Source organism: Dromiciops gliroides, chromosome 3 (assembly GCF_019393635.1).
Source record: "Dromiciops gliroides isolate mDroGli1 chromosome 3, mDroGli1.pri, whole genome shotgun sequence".
Classification (NCBI taxonomy): domain Eukaryota; kingdom Metazoa; phylum Chordata; class Mammalia; order Microbiotheria; family Microbiotheriidae; genus Dromiciops; species Dromiciops gliroides.
In genome coordinates, this window is record NC_057863.1 from 350,005,382 (window position 1) to 350,019,609 (window position 14,228).

Genomic DNA, 14,228 nt, shown 5'->3' on the forward strand with positions numbered 1-14,228 from the left:
AGGCAGTATTGTCATTTTTACTATATTAGCTCTACCTATCCATGAGCAATTGATATCTTTCCAATTATTTAGATCTGATTTGATTTGTGTGAAGAGTGTTTGGTAGTTGTGTTCATAGAGTTCCTGGGTTTGTCTTGGCAAGTAGACTCCCAAGTATTTTATATTACCTACCGTTACTTTAAATGGAATTTCTCTTTCTATCTCTTGCTGCTGGACTTTGTTGGTCATGTATAGAAATGCTGATGATTTATGTGGATTTATTTTATATCCTGCTACTTTGCTAAAGTTGTTAATTGTTTCAAGTAATTTTTGACTTGATTCTCGAGGATTCCTTAAGTATACCATCATATCATCTGCAAAGAGTGATAGTTTTGTTTCCTCCTTGCCTATTCTAATTCCTTTAATTCCTTTCTCTTCTCTGATTGCTAAAGCTAACATTTCTAGGACAATATTAAATAATAGGGGTGATAATGGACATCCCTGTTTCACCCCTGATCTTATTGGGAAGGCCTCTAATTTATCTCCATTGCATATAATACTTGCTGATGGCTTTAGGTAGATACTGTTTATTATTCTAAGGAAAGCTCCCCCTATTCCTAAACTCTCTAGTGTTTTTATTAGGAATGGGTGCTGTACTTTGTCAAAAGCTTTCTCTGCATCTATTGAGATAATCATATGATTTTGGTTGGTTTTCTTATTGATGTGGTTGATTATGTTAATAGTTTTCCTAATGTTGAACCAGCCCTGCATTCCTGGTATAAATCCCACCTGGTCATAGTGTATTATCCTGGTGATCACTTGCTGTAATCTCCTTGCTAATATCTTATTTAAGATTTTAGCATCAATATTCATTAGGGAGATTGGTCTATAATTTTCTTTCTCTGTTTTTGCTTTGCCTGGTTTTGGTATCACCAGATAAGATTTTTTTAATTCATAGGCAGGGTTAATCTATGTTTGATCTGAAATCACAGCAAAGAAGTGGGTTGAATGCCAAATGAGAGAACATAGTTTCCTCAACTTCCATGTTTTCAAGAATTAGACTATTTGGTTTTCCCTGCACAAAGATAGCATGAAGCCTAAATAGCATTTTCAGTGGATGCAGTGAAAACATCTACTTATAGCCAAAACAAAACAAAAAACAAAATGCATTTCCTGGGGTTAGGGTTTAATGCCTTATACAACCCTCCCTGGACCCAAATTTCATCATATATAGAATTAAAGTGTTGGACTAGATGACCCCTACAGTCTCTCTTAAATCGGTGCATATTCCTTTGATCCTGACTATTGTTAAAAATGAATAAGACATCTTATTTTGAATTGAAAAAGATGGAAAAAATTCACAGCAAATGTATGTAAAGGTAGTGCAGTGGATAGAACTTTGGGCCTGAAGTCAGAAAGACTCTTTCCTGAGTTCTAATCTGACCTCAGACACTAGCTGTGTTAACCTGGACAAGTCACTAAATCCTGCTTGCCTCAGTTTCCTCATCAGTAAAATGAGCTGGAGATAGAAATGGCAAAGCACTCCAGTATCTTTGCCAAGAAAACCCCAAAGACTCAGAAATGGCTGAAAAACAACAACATAATATATGTAAAAGATGGGTATTTTATGTAATTATATGTTTTTTCAGGGCATCTTTATATATATTTTCCTTTAAAAAGATGTCATTTTAGGGGTATGACATATATTGAAGGCTTTTATCTACACAATATACTTGATTAGCAATAACAAAGGATTCATTTTAATACTCTGAATGTCAATGTTTTCTAAGAAGACTTTGGTGATTGGCCATTACTTGCTAAAATCAGCACTAGGTCAGCAAGTCAGCCATAAGGAAGGAGGCAGGACTAAATAGAATATAAAGACAATTTCAGGAGGAGCTTCCAGAAAGAATCAAAGAACATAGTACAAGTTTATCTAACTAGCCAAGAAATGTGGCTCCTGAGGGAATCATTGGAAAGACCTATCCTCCCTGTATGTGCTATGTTTGTGTTCCTACTTAAGCCATTTACCAATTATGTCTGTGAAAAGTGTAAACTAGACTCCCTGAAAGAGGACAAGGTAAAAGGTCTTGAAAAACACCTCTCTACCCTCTGGTTTATTAGAGAAGATAAAGTGTTCTTTGAAAAGATGGAAAGTTAACCCAAGAATGAGGTTAGAAAGAGGGCACTAAGGAAATTCCATGTCAAGAAGTGGGTAAATGTCAAGAAGTGGGTAAATGTAAGAATATGAAATGGGAAAGGAAGGGAGGGAGGGAGGGAGAGAGAGAGGAGGGGGGAGGGAAAGAAGGAAGGAAGGAAGGAAGGAAGGAAGGAAGGAAGGAAGGAAGGAAGGAAGGAAGGAAGGAAGGAAGGAAGGAAGGAAGGAAAGAAATGTCGCAGGGGAGATAGGTGGTGGGTATCCTCAGGTATTCCTCTTTAAATACTCCTCTTGCAATAACTCTTGCACAGTCCAATTAAAATAAAGTGGTCTTTTATTTGGGCACTAGAGAAAGTTACAGAGAGGGAAGTCAAAGACTTCACCTCAAGGAAAGGAGATGACTTAGAAACAATCTCCTCCAGAACAGAAGGGAGGCCAAAGCTTTTATACAGCATAGATGGGGTGACCACCTGATAATGGAAGGTTCCTTTTGGGGGTGTCATGGGGAAAGATTCCTGAGAGTCAGGGGGATTTTTCTTTTGCAATGATAGTTTTGACCTCTGGAGTTATCTCTGTCTCCTACCTCAGACAGTAGCCATGCCCAACTGATTTTCCTGCTATTGAATTCACTCTCTCCCTACTTCTTAGGTGTGTCCCTTCTGATATCTAGTTGGCCAGTTTAAACTTTAATAGTCCCTGAATTCCTTGACATGTCCCAAGCCCCACGTCAGAAAGAAAGAAACTTTGTAAGTGGATTTACAGACCCAGTGTTCATAACAGTATGGGTGCTGTTAGACATTCTGAGCAGCATTCCATTCTCCCTGGAATACCAATGAGGGTTCACAGGAGATATAGATATGGACCCTGAGACTGTCTGCAGGAAGAAGTCACCAACCAAAACAAAGAAAAATTCTTAACCATTTTGTGACATGGACCCATTTAGCAGTCTGAAAAAGCCTTTGAATCATGTTTTTAAAAGCATAGAAAAAAATGCAAGGATTTCAAAGGAAATCAATTATATTGAAGCATAGCTGTCAAAATGTTTAAAATAAAAAATTCATGGACCCCAGATTAAGAACTCCTTCTCTAAAGGAATGCAAGGGATCTAAGTAAGGATTTTTTCATCTGGACGATGTGTGATTTTTGTGGAGATAAAGGGTAATGAAAACAGACTTAATACTATTAAATCTCTATTCTGTCTACATTAAAAAAAAAAAAAGGTCCTTCTGGCTATAATCTAGGCCAGGTTTGAGAGGAAACACAGCATTGCAAGTAGGTGATAGAGTGTTATACCTGGAGTCAGGACAACTCATTTTCCTGAGTTCAAATCTGGCCTCAGATACTTACTACTTGTGTTTCCCTGGGCAAATCACTTAACCCTATTTGCCTCAGTTTACCCAACTGTAAAATGAGCTGGAGAAGCAAATGGCAAACCACTCCAGGATCTTTGCCAAGAAAACCCCAATTGAAGTAACAGAGTCAGACTTGACTGAAACAATTGAATGACAACAAGATCACAGACTTAGAGTTGAAAGAAACTTCAGAGGCCATTGGATTCAATCCCCTCATTTTGCAAATGAGGAAACTGAGGTTCAGAGAGGTTAAGTAGCTTGCCATTCAGACACAGGTAATGTCTAAATCAAAATTTGAACTCAGGAATGTTACATAACCAAATCATTTCTGTAGATTAAGGTGCAGACTGTAGGGGTCTTTTGTATTCCTTTCCCTACATGTTGAATTAATTTAGAAATGGTTTAGAGTCATTTCACGTGTTTTTCTTCCTTGATAATCATTGACTTGTTAACCAGAGCTGTCAGTGCATTAACAGAAATGAATAACTTAGATGAAGATTTCAAGGACCCTGGCAGGCTAGTAGGGGGAGCTGATTTTGAACAGGGAGTAGACGCTCTCAAATCATACCATGTAGTGTAGCTACCAACACCCTAAAACACTCCCCGGGTCTCTATTCCCTATAGGGTTGAGCCGATGCCTGGTGGGAAAAGCAGTAAAAAGGAGAAAAGAAGAGAAGATCAATTATACAGCCAGGCCAGCACCTGGATCGATAATAAAACCTCATCTCCCTGCAGAAAACATAACGATCAATAGACCACAGGCAAACTTACACAGCAGATAGGCAAGAGAATGAAACAGCCCTTGCCAAACTGAGAGCAAATGTGCAGTCCAGTCACTGTTGACTCTTTGTGCCCTGTGGTAGAAGGAGAAAAGAACCATTTCTTCTGTTTGTCTTAGCAATAGGGGTCCCAAGTGAAGGAGGCAGAGAATGAGGACAAAACCCATCTCTCGTGCAAGCTTTTTTGATGGGTTACCTCAGAGGTTGCTTTGACTTACAATGTGACTGTTAATTTAAGGGAGTGAGGCATGACATAGGGCCTTAAATCCAGATTCTAGAACCCCAGTATGACTTGTCTGGGGGTGTATAGTCCACTTAAATTTCCAGATCTACAGCCCCCATCTTCAGCTGCTGGAACAGTACCTCTAAAGCTAATTGTAGCTATATGGGAAATTTTCAGGAAATAATATAATATGAAAAGGAGACAATTACATTGAATTCATAATTTATGAAATGGGGGCAGGCATGCCCAGTTCTTGGGATACTCACCAGGAAAGTACACGATAGCAATGGGAAGTGGGGCTGCAATCACACTTTAATAAGGCACAGAGGGCATAGCACCAAACAGTAAATGGGACACAGAAGCAGACAACCTGGGCTTGGAGGGATGATGAAGGGAGGCAGGTAGCATGGGGAAGTAGAAAGTATCACTCACACAGACATGGATCAGAGTTGGAAGCACTAGGCAGCATAGTTTGAGATCTTTTTTTACAGTGTGTTTTTTTTTTTTATAGACTCACTGTTACCTTTGCTTTTGGGGTTAGTTAATTAATATATCCAAATCATTTCAGAGATGTCATAGTAAACATTTAAAGTTAATATGTCTACAGCATCTTAAAATTATCAGCAAAATTTGTTGTTCTGCTGATCTGGAACTGAGGAGGTCTAGAATTTGTCTGAGATGTACATATCAAAGATCTGGAAGGCCCTGACAGTAGTGCCTAGGTGCCTTTTGCTGATTCAGCACTTATTATTAGGATGTGAATTTTGGCTAACTATCCCTGAGTCCTTCAGCTGATTCTCATATGATGTGGATTCAAGGTTCTTCATCATCCTGGATGCCCTCCTGAGCACTTGTCAGCTTCTCAGTTTCCTTTCTACAATGGGCCACCCAGAACAGAACATGATATCCCAGATAAGAATTGAGGGGGACATAGTACAACTATCACTTCCCCATTCCTGAAAATTCTGTCTTCCCTTAATGTAAACCAAGATCCATTCAACTCTCTTGGCTGCCACATCACACTGGTAGCTTATAATCAGACCATTTCGGTAGATTAATGGGATAAGAAGGTAAGGGTCTTTCTTACCCTGTGTGTTGAATTAATTTAAGAATGGTTTGGAGTCATTTCATATGTTTTCCTACCTAGATAATCATCGACTTGTTAACCAGAGCCTTCAGTGATCTACTAAAACCCCCAGATTTTTTTAAGGGCAATTGCTATATAACTATGCCTTCCCAGTATTATACTTGTAAAGTTGGGGGAGTTTGTGACAAAAAAAAATAAGACTTTTACATTTGTCCTTATTGAATTGAATGTTATTAGATTCAACCAAATGCTCTAGTCTAAGATTTTTTTTTTGATCCTGACTCCATCATCTAGTATGTTAGCTGTTCTTTCCTGCTTTGTATCATCTACAAATTTAGTGAATATGCCATCTATGACTTTATCCAAGGCATTGATAAATATTTTAACCAGCATAGGTCTCAGTATAGGTCCCTGGAATATTCCACTGGAGATTTCCTGCCATATTGATATTGAGCCATTACAAGCTACTCTTTGAATCTGGCCGTCCAACCAGTCCTGAATCTATATAATTTTAATATCATTTAGTCCACCTCTCCCCATTTTCTTCATGAAAATAGATAAGATGTTTTATCAAAAGCTTTGAGAAAACTTAGGTAAACTATCTTTATTTTAGGTAAACTATCTTATCAGAAACTTCTTTTCATTTACTAACTTGGTAATCCTATCAAAAAGGCAATTAGATTATTCAGGCATGCACTGTTCTGAAAATTCTATGCAGACTCTCTGAAATCAGCCTTTCCCTTTCTATATATTCACCAACCATATCTTTGATGAGATGGGAAGGGGGTTGGATAGCTGATCAAAAAGAGATTACAGGGGATCCTTTGCTGTCACTGGGTGCTAATTGGCAGATAAACTCTAAAAAAGGTGAGGGGGTGAAAAAGAGGGATGCCCTAGGAGAAATCAGGAGGGAGGTAGAAAGGGGAAAATATCCTCACATAAAAGAAGCACACAAGAAAGAGTTCTTAAAGTTGAGGGGAAAATACAAGGGTGGTGAGCAATGCTTGAACCTCACTCTCCTCAGAATTGCTTCAAAGAGGTTGTTTACACACACACAGTTGAGTATAGAAATCTATCCTACCCTGGAGGAAAATAGGAGGGAAAGGAGATATTGGGGGAGGGGGAATGATAAAAAGTAGAGTGGATTAAGGGAAGCAGTGGTCAGAAGCAAAACAGACTTTTGAGAAGAGACAGAATAAAAAGGATAAAATAAAATAGGATGGAGGGAAATGTACTGTTATATAACTGTGAATGTGAATGGGATGAGGTCACCTATAAAACTGAATTGAATATCAGAATTGATTAGAAACCAGAATCCAACAGTATGATGTTAACAAGATACATACTTGAAAAAAAGACACACAGAGTTAAAATAAAGGGCTGGAGAAGAAGCTATTATGCTTCAGCAAAGTGAAAAAGGCAGGGTTAACGATCATGATCTCAGGCAACACAAAAGCAAAAATAGATCTAATTAAAATGGATAATCAGGGAAACTACATTTTTGCTAAAAGGTACTTGAGGCAATGAAGTAATATAAAAAAATTAAAGGAAGTTTCACTGATAAAGGCCTCTTTCCTCAAACATATAGGGAACTGAGTCAAATTTCAAAAATAAGAGCCTTTCCCCAATTGATAAATTGTCAAGGGATCTGGACAGCTGGTTTTCAGAAGAAGAAATCAAAGTTATCTCTAGCCATATGAAAAAATGCTCTAAAGTACTATTGATTAGAGAAGGGAAAATTGGAACAACTCTGGGATACTACCTCATACCAATCAGAAGTGACAAATTTTGGAGGAGATGAGGGAAAATAGGTACACTAATAATAAACTGTTGGCAGAGTTGTGAACTAATTCAAACATTCTGGAGAACTATTGGGAACTATGCCCAAAGGGCTGTAAAACTATGAATTCCCTTTGACCAGGCAATACCAACCTCAGTCTGAAACCCAAATGATCAAAGAAAAACGGAAAAGGACCTATGTGTATGAAAATATTTATGGTTGCTCTTTTCATGGTGGCAAAGGATTGGAAATTGAGAGCATGCTCATTAATTGGGGAATGACTGAACAAGGTGTGACATATGATTGTGATGGAATACTACTATTGTGCTATAAGAAATAACAAGGGGATGGTTTCAGAAAAACAAGGCAAGATCTATATGAACTGATAGAAAGTAAAGAGAAGAACTGGGACATCACTGTGTTCAGTAATAGCAATGTTGCAATGATGATAAAGTATGAAAGACTTGGCTACTCTGATCAATACAATGATCCAGGATAAGTCCAAACAATTCATGATGGAAAAATGCCATCCACCACCAGAGAACTAATGAACTCTTAAGTACAAACTGAAGTATGATTTTTCCACGTTTTTGCTTTTTTGTGATATGTCTAATATGGAAATATATTTGCATGATTTCACATATATAATTTATATCATTTCACTTGCTGCCTCATTGGGTGAGGGAAGTAAGAGGGAGGGAAAGAATTTGAAACTCAAAATTTAAGAAGAGGAGGAATCTAGGAGGCACAGTGGATAAAGCACCAGCCCTGGATTCAGGAGAACCTGGGTTCAAATTTGGCCTAAGACACTTGGTCCTTACTAGCTGTGTGACCCTGGGCAAGTCACCTAACCCTCATTGCCCCACAAAAAAAAATTAAGAAGAAAATAATGTTGAAAATAAATAAATAATACACTGATCCTGTGTGATAGATATTTCCACACTTAGAAGTCTGATTCACATGGCCATCCTATTTTCTTTCCCTCTTAAGAAGCCTTTCCTTTTATGATCTCCCACAGGTGGCTTCTCAAGAAAAATCCAGAACTATAGTATTTTTCAAAAATAATTTGGAAATAAAATATAATTCCAGCATTAAAACTTTAGGCAGAGTCTGAAATGATATGCAGGTGCTCTTTCACGAAAGCCAGAGGTATTGATTGGGAAAAGCAGTTCTTGCATTAATTTATTTCTATTGCTTTTGTGACTGGCCACATTCTCTTGTCCTTTATAGAATGTTGGGTCCTTCTGACTGGGTCCACATCCTTGGCAATATCATGTATCATATTCCTGGACAAGAGTTATCCAATGACTTCAATAAGCAGATAAAAAATCTCTAAAAGGGAATCATTGTAGATAGGATGAAGAAGTGATAGAGTTGATGTTTAGCTCAAACTGAAATATGTCCTAGGTGACAAACACATGAACTATCCTCCTTTAATCAACTCTGGACCTAATAGGGCATGAACTAGAAATAACAGATACAAAACCAAGGATACAGTGAATGCAGGAGGCATTGGGATGCCTATATAGATGCTAGGAGTTATTACTATATTTCTAGAAGTATAGCACCATACCCTCAGATGACCTTGCTCTAAGAAAATTCAACATAAGAACACTCCAGTTAGAATGAATGTGTGTGAAGTGGGATGAGGCACAAAGAGGGGGTGGTGGAAAAGAAGGGAAGGGTTAAATTTTGAGGAGTTCACTTTACAAATGGAGTTACCATGAGGTTTATTTATTTTTATTTTGTTTTTACTGTTGACCTTTTTATTTTTACATCATGGATATAGCACCTCACCCATAGCATCCAGTCCTTCTGTGTAATAAGAAAAGAAGAACAATGAAAATGATACAGTGACATGCATTTGACATTCTATCTCCCATGGTCCCTTCCTTTCTGTGCTGAGAGAAGGGAGATATATTTCACTATCTATTCTCTGGCACCAAGATTGGTCATTAGAGTTACTCATAGTTTGAACTTTTTTTAATACTTTTCATTTACATCACTGTGTCTATTGTGCTCCTTGGCTTGACACAGGTCACTCAACTTTTCCCATGCTTGTCTCAATTCCCAATATTCATCATTCTTTAATGCCTTATAGTAGTCCATTCAACATTTTACTCACCTTTATCACATAATTACAAATTGTTTTCAGAAAAATTTTATCAGTTTACAGCTCCACCAGCAATGTATTAATGTGACTATCTTTCTTACATCCCCTTTGACATTGTCCTCTTTGTTAAAATGCTATGTGTGAGGTGCATTCTTAGAGTTATTTTACTTTGCCTTTCTCTTATCATTATTGGTCTTAAACATTTTATATGGTCATTGACTATTTGTAATTCCTCTTCTGAAAACTGTTTTCATTCTTTAGCAACATATTTCTCAGGCGATAGCTCTTGGCCTTAAGTATTTGTGTCAATTATCTATACATCTTGGATATCAGATTTCTTTCAATGCTATTTGATTCAAAACCAGACTCTTTCAAATAGTACTATCCTCATGGAACTAAAATATGATTTACCAAAGATCAACTTACAGTCTTAGGTTATAGTGGCTAGTTAGCTGGCCTCAAAAATCCTGAGTTCAAATCTTAATTGACATACATTGGACTTATGACTGGGCAAGCTACAACTTCTCTGTACTTTAGACAACCCTAAGACTATAAGTTGCAGAGCTTACCTACATTGGTAGAAGCAGCTTCCTTACTTGAAAATTCCCTATAGCAATGTGATCACATGTTCAGATCATTAGGTTACACTCAATAAATAATCTTCATGAACTCCCTATTCCTGTTGTTCCCTATATGTGACATCCCATATTCAGTCTCTCTGCCTTTGTATGGATGGTCCAATATATCTGGAATGCATTCCTTCTTTACTTTCATCTCTGAGAATTCATGCTTGCCTTCAACTCAGGAGACACATTCTACAAAAGGCTTTTCTAATTCCCCAACTTGTTAGTTCTCTTTCCCACTTGAAATGACTTTATATTATTTCCTATATGGATCTGTATCCTCTCAATAGAAGTAGGCTCTTTGAGGATAGGGACTGTATTTTGCCCTGCTTTTTTTTGTATCCCTAGTACTTAGCAGAATGCCTATTACAATAGTGCAATATTTGCTTAATATAAATACTTGTTTACTTAACTCATATTTTTATGTCTATCGCGTTGTACCTAGTAGATACTTAATAAGTATTTGTTGAATTGAACCAAATATTTATTGAACCCAACTGCATTTAAGATATCAATAGTCCTTGCTTTACTCAAATTCAACTTCACATAGAATCCTGAAAGAAATCTGCATTCCAAAAAGACACCTATGTTAACTTTACTGTAGAGTACTATGTGCTCTCCTCCTACACCTTGACTTGATGCTCCTTGGCCTCTCACCCCCTTACATTCCCAAAAATCCAAGTGAAAGCAGACTAGACCACAGAGACCACTAGCTTCTGTATGCAGGGTGGGGGCTTGGGATGAGAACTCCTGACAACATAGGAGACCTTTGTCCTGCTCTGCCCATTCAACTGTGGATCAGGGCCCTGGGTTCCCACCTTCCTTGCTTCTGCTCTCAGGTTCCATGTGTCTGTTCCCACCATGAGTCATCCATCATCTCCTGTCTGTGTCTGCTCCTCCTGCTCTCCCTTCTCTGTCTTCCTCCCCCACCATGTCCTTGAAGCATGTGCCAGCCCCCTCTTTCCACTAACATATCATCTCCTTCCTGAATCTTTCTCTTCCCCACCTCAGTAGAGGTCTGTGGAAAGGCTCATTTAACACCTACCTAGAGTGAGATCTGTGTTATGTTGTATAGAAGCAGGCACAAACTAAAGCTGCTTGTTAAATTTTCAGTGTGCACATCTACACTGCAAAAGTCAGCAAGGCTACAAATCAGGGTTTGATTTATTGTTCTTTTGACTGTTTACACTTTAGAAATTGGTGAAAGAAAATGTTAATAATACAGATTAAACTTAAAAGTACATTGTGGGGTGGCTAGGTGGCACAGTGGATAAAGCACCGGCCCTGGATTCAGGAGGACCTGAGTTAAAATCCGGCCTCAGACACTTGACACTTACTAGCTGTGTGACCTTGGGCAAGTCACTTAACCCTCATTGCCCCACCAAAAAAAAAAAAAAAAGTACATTGTGGAGGGGTAGCTAGGTGGTGCAGTGGATAAAGCACTGGCCCTAGTTTCAGAAGGACCTGAGTTCAAATCCGGTCTCAGATACTTGACACTAGCTGTGTGACCCTGGGCAAGTCACTTAACCCTCATTGCCCTGCAAAAAAAAAAAATGTACATTGTGGGAGGGGCAGCTAGGTGGTACAGTAGATAGAGCAACCTGCCGTGAAGTCAGGAGGACTTAAGTTCACATCCAGTCTTACTAGTTCTGTGACCCTGGGCAAGTCACTTAACCCAGATTGCCTCAAAAAAAATGTATGTTATGTGTAAAGTTTTTTTTCTAGAAAGTCAATTATCAAACATTTAGCCATATATTCCAGGTAGAAGTAGCACGGTTCTTGCCATGATGAAAATTACATTCTAGGTGGAAGAAACCCTGAACTGGAAAGATCCTAAACTATACATGGAGGGTAGCTAGGTGGCATAGTGGATAAAGCACTGGCCCTGGATTCAGGAGTACCTGAGTTCAAATGCAGCCTCAGACACTTGACACTTATTAGCTGTGTGACTCCAGGCAAGTCACTTAACCCTCATTGCCCACCAAAAAAAAAAAAAAAATTGGTTGCTACAAATATTTTATAACAACAACAACAACAAAACAAAACAAAACAAAACAAAAAACCCAATATCAGAGAAGGGAGAGATTACTATGGGCTTCTCTGGTCAAAGAATACTCTTAGCAGAACCAGGCATGAGCTGGGGTTTGAGATGTGAATAGGATTTAACTAAACAAAAGAGAAAAGGGAGGGCGCTTTTGTTGTCATCCAGGGCTAGAGAGAAGAATCTGTAAAATTCAGGACACGGGAAAATACAAGACATGTTGGGGCCAAGTAAATAGAGTATATTTGTCATACAAAATGACAAGTAAGCCATTAATTTCACATAAGCCTGTTCACCTTTTCAGACAAAGATTTGACTCCTCTAGCCCCTTCTTTCTACTTTCTTCTCTTTGGGAACAGGACAAAAGGATTGCTTAGGTCACTCTTTAAAGCTCCTTTACCTTTTAACCACAACCTTGTCCAGAGCCTCATTTCACCTGTTCAGGTCTCTTTTTTCTCATTTATAAAATGAAGATGAGATGATCTCAAAGGTCTTTTAAAGCTCTATACTCTGAATCTATGCCTCAGTCTTTGCTAAGGCTTGAATGCAACTCCCTCAACTCCAGCCCTATTTCTTCTTTCTCTCAACATTTTCCACCTTCCTCTTCATCTGCCTCACGGATCCATTTGCCACTTATGTTCTTCCAACCTTCTTTAACATCAAGAACATCCCTCTGTTTTGCAAAGCACTTCATAATTTTCAAATTATTTTATCACTATACCATTCCTGGGACACAGGAAAAATCATACCATTTTACTAACAAGGAAATTAAGTCCCAGAGAGGTTCAAAGGCTTAATCATAGTTACACAGCTAGTAAGTAAATATTAGAAGTGAACTCAGGTCTCCCTGACTTGAGGTCCAGTATTCTATCCCATAAGCCAAACTGCCTGGATGGAAGCTACTATTAGGAGGTGAAACGACATACCCATTATTATATGTAGACAAAAACCAAATATTCACCTGTAATAGAGAAACTTGAGAGTTGGGAAATTAGTGTACTAATGCAGAGAGGACCTGAAGAGGTCTATATCATAAGGGAATCAGTAAGTATTTTTTTCCCCCAGCAAATGGGCATATTCTTTCCTCAATATTCAGTAAATCAGTTACAAATGCCCATGTGGAAAGCATGCCAAATCTGGATCAATCACTTTAAGTACTTTATTTATCATCCACCAAAATGAAATCTGAACAGCATTAAGACAGAATATGGGATTTGTTCCAGAGATTAATCAATTATACCTTCTTAGTATATGAGAATGTTTCAGTGGCACAGGCAGCAATCAGTCAAATACTAAAAATTATAAGTCAAAATCTATTTACTTAAAAAAGTTCTTTGGAGGGAGCCTTCATTTCTCAAATTTTAGTTTTATGTTAATTTGCTTTGAGTACTATCAGTGATCCCCCTCTTCTGTCTACCTATCAACTCCAATCCATGTTAAAAGCCCCTTCAGGGGCAGCTAGGTGGCACAGTGGAAAAGGCACCGGCCCTGGATTCAGGAGTACCTGAGTTCAAATCTGGCCTCAGACACTTGACACTTACTAGCTGTGTGACCCTGGGCAAGTCACTTAACCCTCATTGCCCCACCAAAAAAAAAGCCCCTTCAAGTCTCACTCCAAGGCTTTACCTTCCATGACTGTAGTTGGAAGTGTCAATGATAATAACTGACATGTACATGACATTTTAAAGTTTGCAACTAACACCCAATGAGATAAAAACTAATATACACATTTTGCAGTTGAGAAACAGGCTCAGGGAGGCAAAAATTATTTACATAGATCAATTCACTAATCATATCAGGATGGATTTTAACCCAGGTCTTCTCTGATTGCAAATATATGACTTTACCTACTACACTATACTGCCCCTCTTTGTGAGTGTACTATTCTCTGAACCATGTTTAAAGATATATAATAGTAACAAATAACTATAAGTGATTGTATTTTACTTTTATAATTATTTTCTTTTCATAAATTTCCCACTTTCCAATTACAGAATCAGTAATTGTGCAAATGGACTAAGAATAAAAAGGAAGAATTTTAAGGGTGAGCAGGATCTTAATGACCTCAGAGTCAATGAGACACTTGTTTCACA

At 38.1% G+C, this 14,228-nt stretch overlaps 1 protein-coding gene across 1 annotated transcript in view; it reads left to right on the forward strand.

The window, feature by feature from the left end:
* The window catches only part of CLSTN2 (calsyntenin 2), a 983,983-nt gene that overhangs the window by 671,054 nt on the left and 298,701 nt on the right, over positions 1-14,228 (forward strand). The window lies entirely within an intron of this gene.